The 14,384-nt window shown below is 44.6% G+C and overlaps 1 non-coding gene across 1 annotated transcript; it reads left to right on the plus strand.

Moving 5' to 3' along the window:
* The first annotated feature begins 9,881 nt into the window (after positions 1–9,881).
* On the plus strand, positions 9,882–9,951 carry TRNAA-UGC (transfer RNA alanine (anticodon UGC)). The gene has a single exon. It is a non-coding gene; the product is annotated as a tRNA-Ala (tRNA).
* Positions 9,952–14,384: the final 4,433 nt, after the last annotated feature.

Consider the following 14,384-nt stretch of genomic DNA (forward strand, 5'->3'; position numbering starts at 1 on the left):
GTTCATCCCCCCCCCTTCAAAATATAGTCCGGCCCCCCACAAGGTCTGAGGGATGGTGGACCGGCCCCCTGCTGAAAAAGTTTGCTGATCCCTGGTAATTAATCAACTCACAGTAAGGTCTGGATGTTTTTCCTGCGAAACCCAAGCTGCAGGCACACCAACCATAAGTGCCACTCAATAGCACTCAGATCAGGTCTCTTACTGGTCATTCCTTCTAAGCTGACTCCTAGGAAATCTGTATGGCTCTTCAGCGTTGCAAACTACGTAAGCGAGGAAGCAATCAACTAACTAATCAAGCTCCAATAATTTCTGCACTTACTTGTCCTACGCATGTCAGCAAAGAAAGGATTCGTTCTACAGCAGTGAGGTAGCCAAGCTATTTTTGAGAGATCTGGTGATCATTCCTTCTAAATAGAGTGGTACCTCAGGTTAAGTACTTAATTCGTTCTGGAGGTCCGTACTTAACCTGAAACTGTTCTTAACCTGAAGCACCACTTTAGTTAATGGGGCCTCCTGCTGCTACTGCGCAGCCGGAGCACAATTTCTGTTCTCATCCTGAAGCAAAGTTCTTAACCTGAAGCAATATTTCAGGGTCAGCGGAGTCTGTAACCTGAAGCATCTGTAACCTAAAGCGTATGTAACCCGAGGTACCACTGTACTTACATTTAAATTCACTTTGGAGCTCCCTGCTCATAGGAACCATTGATGTACAGTTTTGTACACCTGCTGAAATCTTTTCCGTTTAAGCAAACCCACTTGAATATGCAGCTTGGACATGCATTTTAATATGTAGTTTTATTTTATAACATATATTTTGAAACCAGTTGCTTTTCTTTGGGGGGAGGGGTTGAGAAAGCTAACTTGTTTTTTAACATCTGTGAAGAGCTGTTCAACAGTAGAATGGACTACTTTGGAAGGTTCTGGAGGATCTTAAGCAGAGATCTGCCAGGGATTCTTTAGCTGTGATTCCTGCATCACAACGGGGTTGGAGTAGAAGATCCCTGGGCTAATTTGTGATTCAATTTTTTAAAAACAATATATTTTAATGAAGTTTTACATAACAAATTTCAATTCAAACACATCATTCACCTCCTCATTTAGGATTCTCTGAATCCCTTGATTTCCCTACACCCTTACATGGTTACCATTGTCAATCTTTTTTTCATCTGCTTATCTTATTTTCTCTAATTTGTTAAAAGAATAATAATCCATTTTTCCATAGTTTTTCGTACATTACAAGCATGACTCAAATCCTGCCAACGTTTTTAGTTGTTTACAGTGTTCTGTTCATTATCAATTTTCCCCATTCCTTCTTAAAATTCTTCTCTTCCTGGTTTCTGACTTTCCTGGTCACTTTCGCCATTTCGGCATAGCCCATCATCTTCATTAGCCAATCCTCTCTGGTTGGAACTTTGTCTTCTTTCCATCTCTGGGCCAGTAATATCCTCGCTGCTGTCGTCACGTACATGAATAGTCGTTTCTGCTTAGAAACAAAAATACTTTATGATTCTATGATCCGATTTTTATCATTATTCTTAAGGTATACAGTGGTACCTCGGGTTAAGTACTTAATTCTTTCCGGAGGTCTGTTCTTCACCTGAAACTGTTCTTAACCTGAAGCACAACTTTAGCCAATGGGGCCTCCCGCTGCCACCGTGCCACCGGAGCACAATTTCTGTTCTCATCCTGAAGCAAAGTTCTTAACCTGAAGCACTATTTCTGGGTTAGTGGAGTGTGTAACCTGAAGCGTATGTAACCTGAAGCGTATGTAACCTGAGGTACCACTGTATTTTATATTTCATGTAAGCTGCTTAGGCGTTCCGATGACTAAGTGATATATAAATCCTATTTTAAAAAATGCTTTTCTAAAAAAAAACCTATATGCCTCTTTCGGGGGCAGGACCTTCCCAAGGTAGCTTACAAAAGGTTATTAGTTTCTTGCACTTACGGGATAATTTAATACATCTGTTTGTTTCCCTACAAAACCATACACAATCTGAGTCAAGGCAAGAAAAAGATGAGTAGGGAAGGGCAATAGGAAAGTATCAGCTTTGCATTCAGAAAGTTGTGGGTTCAATCCCCAACATTTCCAGATAGGACTGGAACTACTCACTGCCTGATATCCTGGAGAGCTGCTGCCAGTCTGTGTTGGAAATACTGGGGTAGGTTGACCCCTGGTCTGATTTAGTGTAAGGCTTCTATTCTCCTTATGCTCTTGTGTTCATAACGTCTTCTTTTTTAAAAAAAAATATTATTGAGTTTTACAGTTTTACCATAATAGCATCATATCAAATAACAAAAAATGCAATTCCCAGGTCATCGTCCCCCCACGACTTCCCTCAATCTCCTCTTCTGGTTTATTAAATATTAACTTCTCCTGCTTGCTTTTATTATACCCTAATATTAAATTCTTTAAATTATGTAGTTTTATACTCTTATCATTTTAACATCATCTTCTATATTTATTTTGTTAATTGTAAGTGTTTACTCAAATCCCGCTAATGAGTCCATTTCTGTAGATATATTGTTTCTGTAGATATAACATAAATGGTTCCCAGTCTCTTTTTTTATGTGTTCATAACTTCTAACCTTACGCAAAATGCATTGAGGTGCTTCCATCAAGTATGTGTTCGTTTCTCTCCAAAAAAACCACTCGTTTCTGATGGAAAAGGAACAAACCCAACAAGGACTGTGATTCTTTATACACTTCCATGGGAGTAAGTCCGACTGAAATTGGAGGAGGCATGCACACAGGACCAGGTCATAGGTTACATGGGTAAGGATAATTAACTTTGTACGCATGAGAGTTGAAACACAGAAGGCTAAATAGAAGCTCGATTTTGAAACCCTTCCAGTGCTTTTTGGCTGCAACAGCATGGTGTGAGAAACCTTCAGCAATGTGATAATACACTGGCAGGCTTCTCCACTGGCGACACCAGTGCCATCCCTGCTAAAATACAGGAGGCCCTATCAGTATTGGCATCCCGCCGGCTCCTGCAAACACGCCTGTTCAGACACACATTCCCTAAGCTGAACTCTTAGTAATGCTTTTTAATTGTTAGCTTTATCGTATATTTTGATTAGGTAAAGGTAAAAGGACCCCTGACCATTAGGTCCAGTTGTGACCGACTCTGGGGTTGCGGCGCTCATCTCGCTTTATTGGCCAAGGGAGCCGGCGTACAGCTTCTGGGTCATGTGGCCAGCATGACTAAGCCTCTTCTGGCGAACCAGAGCAGCGCACGGAAACACTGTTTACCTTCCCACTGGAGCAGTACCTATTTATCTACTTGCACTTTGTGCTTTTGAACTGCTAGGTTGGCAGGAGCAGGGACCAAGCAACGGGAGCTCACCCTGTCGTGGGGATTCGAACCGCTGACCTTCTGATCAGCAAGTCCTAGGTTCTGTGGTTTAACCCACAGCGCCACCCGGATGTTTAATGCCCCAGTGGATTGATTTCATAGCTGTAAACTGTTCAAGCCATTTTAGCATAGGTGAACTATTATTATTATTATTATTTGCAAATTTTATTTTTAACCTCTTTCTTGTACGATGGTCATTTCTTTAAACATATGGACTTCTTCTTATTTTGCTTTCCCATGTTGCAATGTCTACTACGCATCTTGGCACGAAAGTTAATGTTAAAATGAAAAATCTTCCGTTTGTCATCCAGATCCCAAACATTTCCCTCCTGCAAGCTTCAGCTCCACCCCTGAGTCAACTGCATTTCAGCACCTGGCAACTGACTATTGCAGCTCCACTCCACTTCCAGCAGGGGGCAGTACACTTCCTTAAGGGGAAGCAGAGACAGCCAGCTCTCTGCTCCCTTAGCCAAACCATCAGCGGGAGAGACTTGTGCTTTAAGTAAGAAACAGGAGGACTTCGGGCCAAAATTAGGAAAGGGAAGGGGGGGGAAGGACCCATTCCATCTTGGCTGGCCTATTTCTGGATTCGCTCTGAAGAGACGGGAAGGAACAGAGCTGTCTGTCAGGATCAGTGGAAATTATGTATGTTGAACTGACAGCCGGTCTCTCTCTCTGCCTCTCTCTCTCTCTGTGACTTCACCCCCACCAGGTGCCGACTGGCAAAGCTGTCTCTGCTATGGCCCAGATTTTTCCACTCTGTGGATCCCTTGGCAACACTTCCTATATTTAAACGAATGGAACTGTTCCAAACTTTCCACGGTAGCCGGCATTAGAAGGAGGCAGGTAAATATCAGAAGTTTTCTGCTTGGTGGTGGTGGTGGGTTTTCTCCACGATAGTCACCCTCCCCCCCCCCCCATTATCTCAAGACGTATCATTCATTTATAAACTGGTCTTGTTGTTTTCAATCCATCATCATCAGCTCTAAGTGGGTTTGCCAAAAGAAAGAAAGAAAGAAAATGACGGCACTACTACATCATCCAGTGCCATTTCCTTTAAAAACCGCCGATTAGAAACAAAATGCAACAGGGTCTCACAAATAAAACTGAGCAGCGTGTAACACAGAAATTGTAATAATAATAATAATAATAATAATAATAATAATAATAATAATAATAATAATATATTTATTTATTTATACCCCGCCCATCTGGCTGAGTTTCCCCAGCCACCCTGGGCGGCTCCCAATCGAGTGTTAAAAACAATACAGCATTAAATATTAAAAACTTCCCTAAACAGGGCTGCCTTCAGATGTCTTTTAAAAATAAGATAGCTGCTTATTTCCTTGACATCTGGCATTCCACAGGGCAGGCATCACTACCAAGAAGGCCCTCTGTCTGGTTCTGAAAGTACTGATGTCCATGGAGTTTTCTTGGCAAAATACTGGATTGTTTTGCCAGTTCTTCCTCTAGGTGGATCACATTTAGTTTAAACTCTTGGCTATGACCTGTCCATCTTGGGTGGCCCTGCATGGCATAGCTCATCGTTTCTTGGAGTTATTCAAGCCCCTTCGCCATGACAAGGCAGTGATCCATGAAGGGGCCGAAGAAAATAGGGACATCCTAAGGAAAAGCAAGACATTCTGGGATCAAATCAGAAACCGGGATGGCTTCTGTAAATCCAGGTCTGTTCCTGAAAAATAGGGACACTTGGAAGGTTTGTGAAAGTCTGCTATTCCGAATGACACTTGATGGAAACCGCTCTTGTGGCCAGGTATTGCTTGAGGGTCTCCCAGAAGAGGCATCAGATTGGCCACTGTGAAAGCAGGTTGGAGTAGACGGCCATTGGCCTGATCCTGAGGGTTCTTCCTATATCCTTATACTATGGTCTTCCTTTCCAATCAGTGCATATCTCACAACTTCTTGCCAAAATCCCGTAGCTTTCTATACCACAGGTGCTCTGTTTTATTTTTGTTCCACTTTTGCTGCACTATAGTCTGTCCAGACAGCAAGAATGTGGTAGCAGTGGGGAAGCCTTGCAGAACAACTGATAATGCAGAAGGAACCCACCACCAACACACTATTATTGCATCAAAGGATGTGTTGCACAAGATCCACAGCAATTAAATGCCTGTCTGGCAAGGCACTGGGTTGGGCTAGCCTAAGTTACCTTGCCGGTCTGTTTTGAGGATAAAGTGGGGAGGGGGAAGACCACGTACACCCCCTTGGACGGAAAGATGGGAAATATATACAAAACCGAGGAGTCTGCAAGAAGAATTATTTTAATACATTTCCAAACTATTATAAGAACAGCAGTTTTAGGGAATCTTAATTGGGTGAAGCTAATGGAGTCTTGAAGGATGAGGAATGTATATCTTGAGATAGGATATGGTATATTTAATGACACTGGGATGAAATGTTGTATTTAAAATGAATTGCTAATGTATAAGTTTAGGTATTAGGTCAAAACAGTAAGAAAGTTGTATTGAAAGCTTGTGATTATTATTAATACTGTGCTTATGCTGAATTTGTCATTATAATAAAATAAAGATGGAACCCAAATCCAATCTATCTTTTCATAGGAAGATAGAATGCCTCCCCCATCCCCACACTTCCTCTCTTTTCTCAGATGGCCTTTATTTCCCCTTTCTCTGGCCCGTAACTTCAAGCTGTTCTCTGGCCCATAACCTCAAGCCAACTGGGCAAGGTCAAGACCTTTGGACCCAGGGATGAGAAAACTGTGGTCCTCCAGGCATTGTTGGACTTCAGCTTCCATCATCCCTAGCTAGCCATTGACATGATGGGAGTTGCAATTTGGCAACATCTGGAGGCCACAACATCCCCACTCCTGTTCAATGAGGTAAGAAATCCAAATTCACCCTTCCCATGAATTAACACAGGGACAGAATCCTTCACAGCCCCCCTGGGCACAAACGAGAGCTGCATGACTCTCACTTTTTCAGACTGATATCTCCCCTCTCCATTTGGAAATCTGACCTCTCTGGCCCAAGGTTTCCTTGAACCATAGCAACTGACAGAAGCCTTGCAAAAGCTGAGCTTGCTAGATCAGAGGCTTTGCTAGCCAGCTGGTTTAAACTGGTTTGTTGTTCTTTCTGTCAAGGTCATACTGACCATAGTAGTAAGACCAGGAGGAGCCTGGGCCTCACTTTCTGTTTTCTGCCTCTTTGTTCTAGTCTGATGTTCTGTATGCTTAGTGTTAAGGTTTAAGTTTTATTATAAGTTCTTTTAAGTGCAGGCTTTATTGTAAGTGCTGCAACTGAGTTTTTTATGGACTGTGCCAATCCTGAATGTACAATGGTACCTCAGGTTAAGAACTTAATTCATTCCGGAGGTCCGTTCTTAACATGAAACTGTTCTTAACCGGAAGCACCACTTTAGCTAGTGGGGCCTCCCGCTGCCGCTGCGCTGCCAGAGCACAATTTCTGTTCTCATCCTGAAGCAAAGTTCTTAACCCGAGGTAATATTTCTGGGTTAGCCGAGTCTGTAACCTGAAGTGTATGTAACAGGAGGTACCACTGTACTGGATTTGTGACCATTTATGCTCATTTGCTTTCAGTAGAAAGTAAAGTTCTGCTGGATGAAGTCCAATTACCTCTGGTCTATTTTTTTTGGGGGGGGGGGAAGTCTGCTATGGGTTTCAGTTTTTTCCTCCTCCAGCACTGGCGCAACACTTCCCTGCAAGAGCAGAGAGCAAAGCTTTGCAGGGCCTGAGCTTGGTGGGCAAGTTTGCAAGGCAAAGTTTTCCTCTGATCAACTGCAGACCAGGGATTCTGCTCCAGAACTGTGCGAAGACGTGGCCAAGAGCAAGCAATATTACTTCTGGAATATGCTTTTTGGTATGGAAAATAAATAAAACATTGCAGATATACATTTCTTGTTGTTGTTTAGTCGTTTAGTTGTGTCCGACTCTTCGTGACTCCATGGACCAGAACACACCAGGCGCTCCTGTCTTCCGCTGCCTCCTGCAGTTTGGTCAAACTCGTGTTCATAGCTTCGAGAACACTGTTCAACCATCTCATCCTCTGCCATCCCCTTCTCCATGTGCCCTCCATCCTGCCCAACATCAGGGTCTTTTCCAGGGAGTCTTCTCTTCTCATGAGGTGGCCAAAGTATTGGAGCCTCAGCTTCAGGATCCGTCCTTCCAGTGAGCACTCAGGACTGATTTCCTTAAGAATGGATAGGTTTGATCTTCTTGCAGTCCATGGGACTCTCAAGAGTCTCCTCCAGCACCATAATTCAAAAGCATCAATTCTTCGGCGATCAGCCTTCTTTATCGTCCAGCCTCCACTTCCATACATCACTACTGGGGAAACTATAGCTTTAACTATATGAATATAGATAGATAGAAAGATATAGATAGAAAGCCATGTTACAGGGACAGAACAGGTCACCCAAGTTCGCTTGGGAAGTCTGTAGAAGAGCAGTGGTTTCACCCCAGGCCTCGAGCCTTGGACCTGTGAGCCTGGCTTGAACTCCTCCAGCAAATCGGCGGCAAAGCAGTTAAGGCTCCTTGCCAGCCGGTGCCTGCCAGGTTCCAGCAGGGGTGTCTGCTGTTTGTTTACCTTCAAGGCATAGCTCTGTTGCGAGGCTAGACTGGGTGCTGTGTATTTGTTTATATAGCGACAGAAGGCATTCTCAGAGGAGAAAGCAACCGGGCGCGCTCACAGGCACACACACACACACATGCACTCTTTTGCTCGCTTGCTCGCTCGCAACACTCCCCCCTCCCCCCCCGCCTTGCTTAATGCTGCGTGGCAGGAACAGTTGTGTAATTACGAGACAGAACCAAATAAAGAAGCTATGGAACGCCATGCCCTCGGGTGGCTTTCCGGCGGGAGCCAGGGAGCCGGGACTGGCACGCTAGCCATGGGGTCAGCTTGCCTCACCATGCGCAGCCGAGAACAGGCAGCTTAAAGAGACAGGGCTGACTTTTGCTTTGGGGAAGGCTCAGGAAAGTTTGTGGAAACTCGACTGCGGAGGCCTTGGCATCCAGTGAATCAGTGTTGTTTATTTTTGCTCATTTATTTATTGCGGACGTGGGTGGCGCTGTGGGTTAAACCACAGAGCCTAGGACTTGCGGATCAGAAGGTCAGCGGTTCGAATCCCTGCGACGGAGTGAGCTCCCGTTGCTTGGTCCCTGCTCCTGCCAACCTAGCAGTTCAAAAGCACGTCAAAGTACAAGTAGATAAATAGGTGTACCGCTCTGGCAGGAAGGTAAATGGCGTTTCCGTGCGCTGCTCTGGTTTACCAGAAGCGGCTTAGTCATGCTGGCCACATGACCTAGAAGCTGTACGCTGGCTCCCTCGGCCAATAAAGCGAGATGAGCGCCGCAACCCCAGAGTCGGTCACGACTGGACCTAATGGTCAGGGGTCCCTTTACCTTTACCTTATGCCATCTTTATATGCTGAAGGAGAGTCTCCACCCCCATCGTTCTGCCTGGACACTGAGGTCCAGCTCCAAGGGCCTTCTGGCGGTTCCCTCACTGCAAGAAGCCAAGTTTCAGGGAACCAGGCAGAGGGCCTTCTCAGTAGTGGCACCCACCCTGTGGAACACCCTCCCATCAGATGTCAAGGAAATAAACAACTATCTGACATTTAGAAGACACCTGAAGGCAGCCCTGTTTAGGGAAGGTTTTAATGCCTGAAGTTTTATTCTGTTTTTAGTGTTTTGTTGGGAGCCACCCAGAGTGGCTGGGGAAACCTAACCTGACGGGCGGTGTATTATTATTATTACTATTATTATTATTATTATTATTATTATTATTATGGGACGCGGGTGGCGCTGTGGGTAAAAGCCTCAGCGCCTAGGACTTGCTGATCGCATGGTCGGCGGTTCGAATCCCCGCGGCGGGGTGTGCTCCCGTCGTTCGGTCCCAGCACCTGCCAACCTAGTGGCCATCATTAAGTACCTTAAAGGGAGCCAAGTTCCTTACTTCTCTTCTCTCTCCACATCTGATCTTTTTGCAAAGAGGAAAAGAAATATTTCGTCTTTCCAACACTTCTTCCCCAGAGGCATAGCTGCAGAACCTCTTTGATGAACTGCAAAGGAAAAGAAAGGGACACACACACACACCGCTGCAGCTGCAGTTACTATTGGGGGTGGGGCGTATATACGTAATTGGAACTTACCTTTGCTCAGCTGATGACCCCTTGTTGAGACAACTGAAGCAGCAGTAAAACAGGAAGGGAGGTCATCCTTTCTCTGGTCACCCCGTGAATATTCCCTAATCATGCTTTTGCTTTGGACTTGCTAGTCACACTAGGAACCGCTACCAGGGTGCCCAAGTTCATGTTGCAGAGAGCAACCTGGAAAAATGTAGCTCTGTGGGTACAGCATCTGCTTTGCATGCAGAAGGTCTCAGGATCAATCCCCAAATAGAGCTGGGAGAGACTTCCTGCCTGGAATCCCTGAAAAGAGCTTCTCCCAGTCAGCATAGAAAATGCTGAGCTAGATGGATCAATAGGCCTGACTCAGCATGAAAGCAGCTTCCTTTGTCCCTAGTTGTAGCTCAGTGGGTAGAGCATCTGCTTTGCATGCAGAAGGTCCCAGGTTCAATCCCTGGCATCTCCAGGCAGGACCCTGGACAGGAACTGCCAGTCTGTGTAGACAATACTGAGCTAGATGGACCATTAGCCTGGCTCAGTATAAGGCAGCACCCTATGTTCCTCATATGAGAGTACCAGAGGTCTTGAATCTTCTCTGAGAAACCTTTATATACTTGCAATCCAGCAAGCTTGGGGTAAGAAATACTACTAGGAATAGCGAAAGGGTGGCAGATAAGCTCCAGTAAAAGTCCACCTGTGCTGTACCGAGGTCCCTGATAGGCTATGCCTCTTTGTACCTGCCTGTCTGTCATAACCTCCGAGCCGCACTGATAGCAGCTCCTCCATAGGTTATTAGGCGTGCATGTTTCATCGACATCCACAGACATCCTGTTCCATTGGCTGGCTAACGATATGGAACCACCCCCCGCAGACAGCCAATTAGAGGGCAAGGGGGTAAAACTGCACGGCACACTTAGGCTGCTATGAAATTGGCCTTTGTTTGATGATACTGCACAATGTGTGGGCAGACACCCGCTGAGCTTAAATCATTGCAGGCCTAAGCACAGCAGAATCGCTTGCGGTCGTTAAGGATGCTTTTGTGCAACTCGGAATGTCATACGGGTAGCACATTGGTCTCCCTGGGCCGTTATGCAACTCAGGACGCCTCCCGGCCTTCAAACCCAAAGGCTCCAAGTTGCAATTCGGGCACGTCAAGGTCACCTAAAATGGTGTTTTTCCATCTGGTTGGGTGCTCCAGGACACAGCAAGAAACACAAGAAGAGATACTTAAACAGCAGCAGCAGCAACAACAACAACAACAACAACAGGGATACGTCTAATGGGAAACCAATCACATGAGTGACACACACACACACACACACACACACACACACACACACAGCCTGCACTTGCCTCCTTCTGATCATGGGCAACAAGAATGATTGCACACATTTGAAAAAGGGACTGGAATTTCACACAGTTCCAGGTAGACATTTAGAATCATGAAGAGGGCCGGCCCTGCTATTAGACAGAGGGAGATCAGGGACAGCCCACTACATTTTGCTGCATGAGGTCAAGGAGTTAACAGGATGCCTATCGTCCTATGTACAGAATCTGACTCCTCTGACTGTTGAAATGTGCACAGTGCAGAGAAAACAGACAGGGAGCAGTTTTTTCTCCCTCTCTCCTAATACTAGAATTTGTTGGCCCAAGATTCATAACCCTCCCCCATGACAGAAGGAGTCTGGAACATCCCAGGAGAGCACCTATGAAACATCCACATTGCCAGAGAATTCTGTGGAAGGAGGTTCCATGGTCAGTAATGCACACACTTCTTCCGTCAGCCACAGCCAGTGGCAGGAGTTGGAGTCCCTATAAAGCTTCGGTCCAGGCTATCTGAAGGACCATATTCCCTCATATGAATCTGCCTGGGCTTTGAAATCTTCTAGGGGAGATCCTTCTCTCAGTCCTGACATCCTCGCAGGCAAGCTTGGTGGGGACACAGGAGAGGGCCTTCTCGGTGGCTGCTCCCAGACTTTGGAACTCCCTCCCTAGAGAAGGCAGACTGGCTCCCTCCTTGTTGTCCTTCCACTGACAAGGGAAGACCTTCCTATTCCAACAGACCCTTGGGAATTGTTTCTAACGAAAAGGTAGGTGCTGTGATGTTTTTGTCTGTGATTAAATGGATCTTTTTAATCATAGTTTGATTCTTGTAGTGTTTTGTTACATTTTAATGGTTGTCTTTTCACGTTTTTGGCTTTTTCTATTTTATCTGTGTAAGCCACCTTGAGTTCAGGACTGGGGAAAAGGCAGGCTATAAATAAACATAGCAGCAACAACAACAGTCCAAAATATATGGAGGGCACCAGGTTGGGGAAGGCTGCTCTAATGGGAGAAAGCTTGAGACTCCCACCTAGTTGGCTCCTGGCTTTGACAGGGGCAACATTTGACTCTCTCTGTCTTGGCTTACTGTCCAGCCTCACTGCACCCATGGAGAGCTGTCCATGGTGCTGAAAACCCCCCATCCCACTGGAGAAAATTTCAAGAGTATACTATGGGCTCTAGCCTAGAAAAGGACACACACACACCTTATGGCATATGTGAAGTTTTGCATGTGTCTGTGTTCTGGAGGAGAAGTTCCAAAACCACACACCAGTTTTCAACAAATGTTGGAACCAAAAAGCTCCTGTGATTCTGGAGAGGTAGAATCAATAACTAATCTTCTTATGTATTGCTCCTTTTATAGGTAAGGTTTTTATTGAACCCATTTTACAGAAATTCCCAGGACTATTGCATGCTTTTTCTTTACTTTATTCAGATCAGTATGAATCCACCTCTTCCAGGGTAGCTAAATATGATGCTGCTGCATGTAAAACTCATAGGAAACTAATTTTAGCAAAATTATACTTTGGTTCTCTGTCCCTCGTGTTTTATAGCACAATACAGTTACTACTGATTTTATGGTTATGGTTCTCTGTTTTGTTTTGATTGGCACTAATTTATATATTTGTGGAAAGCTCTCCTTGGTGAGGTTCGCCTAGAGTAGTTGCTTTGAAAGACAATAATCAGGCAACTGAACAACATGACAAGTCCAACGAAGTTGATGTTGAAGAATCATTGCTTTGACATGGGTGATCTTTGCTTCTTCCAGTACACTGACATTAGTTTGCCTGTCTTCCCAAGTAAGGTTAGTAGTACAAAAGCTTTGTAAACAAGCATTTTGATTTCCCTGCAAATGTCCGGGTCCTCAAACACTCTGCACTTCAATCGGGAGAAAGCTGCACTCACCGATCTCAGGCGATGCTGGATTTCAGCATCAATGTTGGCCCTTGTGGAAAGGTAACTGCCCAGGTAGGAGAAGTGATTGACACTTTCCAATGTTACACCATTGAGATGGATTAGTGGCACTGCAGAGGGGTTGTTTTGTGTTTGTTGGTGCAGCACTTTGTTTTTTTTGGATGTTGAGCCAAGCTTTTTGAAAGCTTCTGCGAAGATATTTAGGATGATTTGGAGGTTGTCCTCTGAGTGTACACACACTACATTGTCATCAGCATATTGAAGCTCTATAATGGAAGTTATGGTAACCTTACTCTTTGCTTTCAGCCTACTCAAGTTAAAGAGCTTATCATCTGTTCAATATATGATTTCAACCCCGGTGGGGAGTTTCCCTTTGACAATGTGTAGGATCATGGCAATGAAAATAATAAATAGAGTTGGGGCGATAACACAACCCTGTTTAACACCTGATCCCAGTGTGAATGTTTCACTTTGAGAGCCATTGTCTTATGTGATTGTTGCTGTCATATTATCATGGAGGAGCCGAAGGATGTTCACAAATTTATCTGGGCAGCCGATTTTCAGAAGGACAGTCCACAGGGCATTACGATTTACAGTGTTGAAGGCCTTAGTCAGGCTAGAAGGGCTAGATGACCCTTGGTGTCATCAATGATTCTATGCTTGAATTTTGCTTTTGAATAGGATTATCCCTTGGATTTTTCTTTGTCTAATTTTTTCTTTCATATCAGTTGTGTGCGTCTGTTGGTTTATATATTTAAGTTGCTTTGAGTTACCTTGGTAACAATAAATTTAATAAATAATAATAATATCGATAAAAAAAACCCTCTATCAAAGCAAGCAAAACAGAAAACTCAGGGGGTTCTTACACATAAATCAAGGTCCAGTTTTATGGGTCGGAGAAACCCAAGCAAAATGATGTGTCTTTTTACCAAACGTCTGAAGCAATTGATGGTTTCTGCTTCATGTTTGGCAGAAGGAAGGGGGTTCCCATATTTGCTGCTGCTGTTGTTCTATACCGGGGCGGCCAACTTCCAAGAGACTGCGATCTACTCGCAGAATTGAAAACAGTGATCTACCCCTATTTTATTGGGGTTCAGGTGAAAGTTGTTGAGCTTTTTGGGGGGAGGGGGAAAGCCCCATTTTTAGGGGGTTTGGGAGGCAGAAGTTACTTAGCTTTGGGAGGGGGGGCGCAATGTTTTTACATTATTTTGGGTTCAAAAGGAAGCAGCAACTCACCCAAGGGGGGTCAAAACAGCTTGTAAATTCTTGGTTTGTAAATTCTTGTCTTCCATTCTCCAACAATGGAGGGCTGGGCCAGCAATCGACTGCGATCAACCAAAACCTCGCAGGGATCAACCAATAGATTACAATCGACCTGTTGGACATTCCTGTTCTATACCACTTAACTATTTGCAAAGCAGCCCTGAAACAATTCCCAAGGACAACAATTTAAATACATTTTAAAAATAAAATAAAATTCAATACAAAAACAAACAAACAACGAAACCCAGTATCACAATAAAACAATAAAAACATATAGCAGCTGGATCAAGGCTGGCGATTAGGAAAAGCCTGAGCACACAGGTGGTTAGAGTGTCAGATGAGGTCTAGGGGGACCCAAGTCCCCAATCCCCATTTGACCATGAAGCTCACAGAGTATCA

The sequence above is a fragment of the Podarcis muralis genome, chromosome 16 (assembly GCF_964188315.1).
Source record: "Podarcis muralis chromosome 16, rPodMur119.hap1.1, whole genome shotgun sequence".
Classification (NCBI taxonomy): domain Eukaryota; kingdom Metazoa; phylum Chordata; class Lepidosauria; order Squamata; family Lacertidae; genus Podarcis; species Podarcis muralis.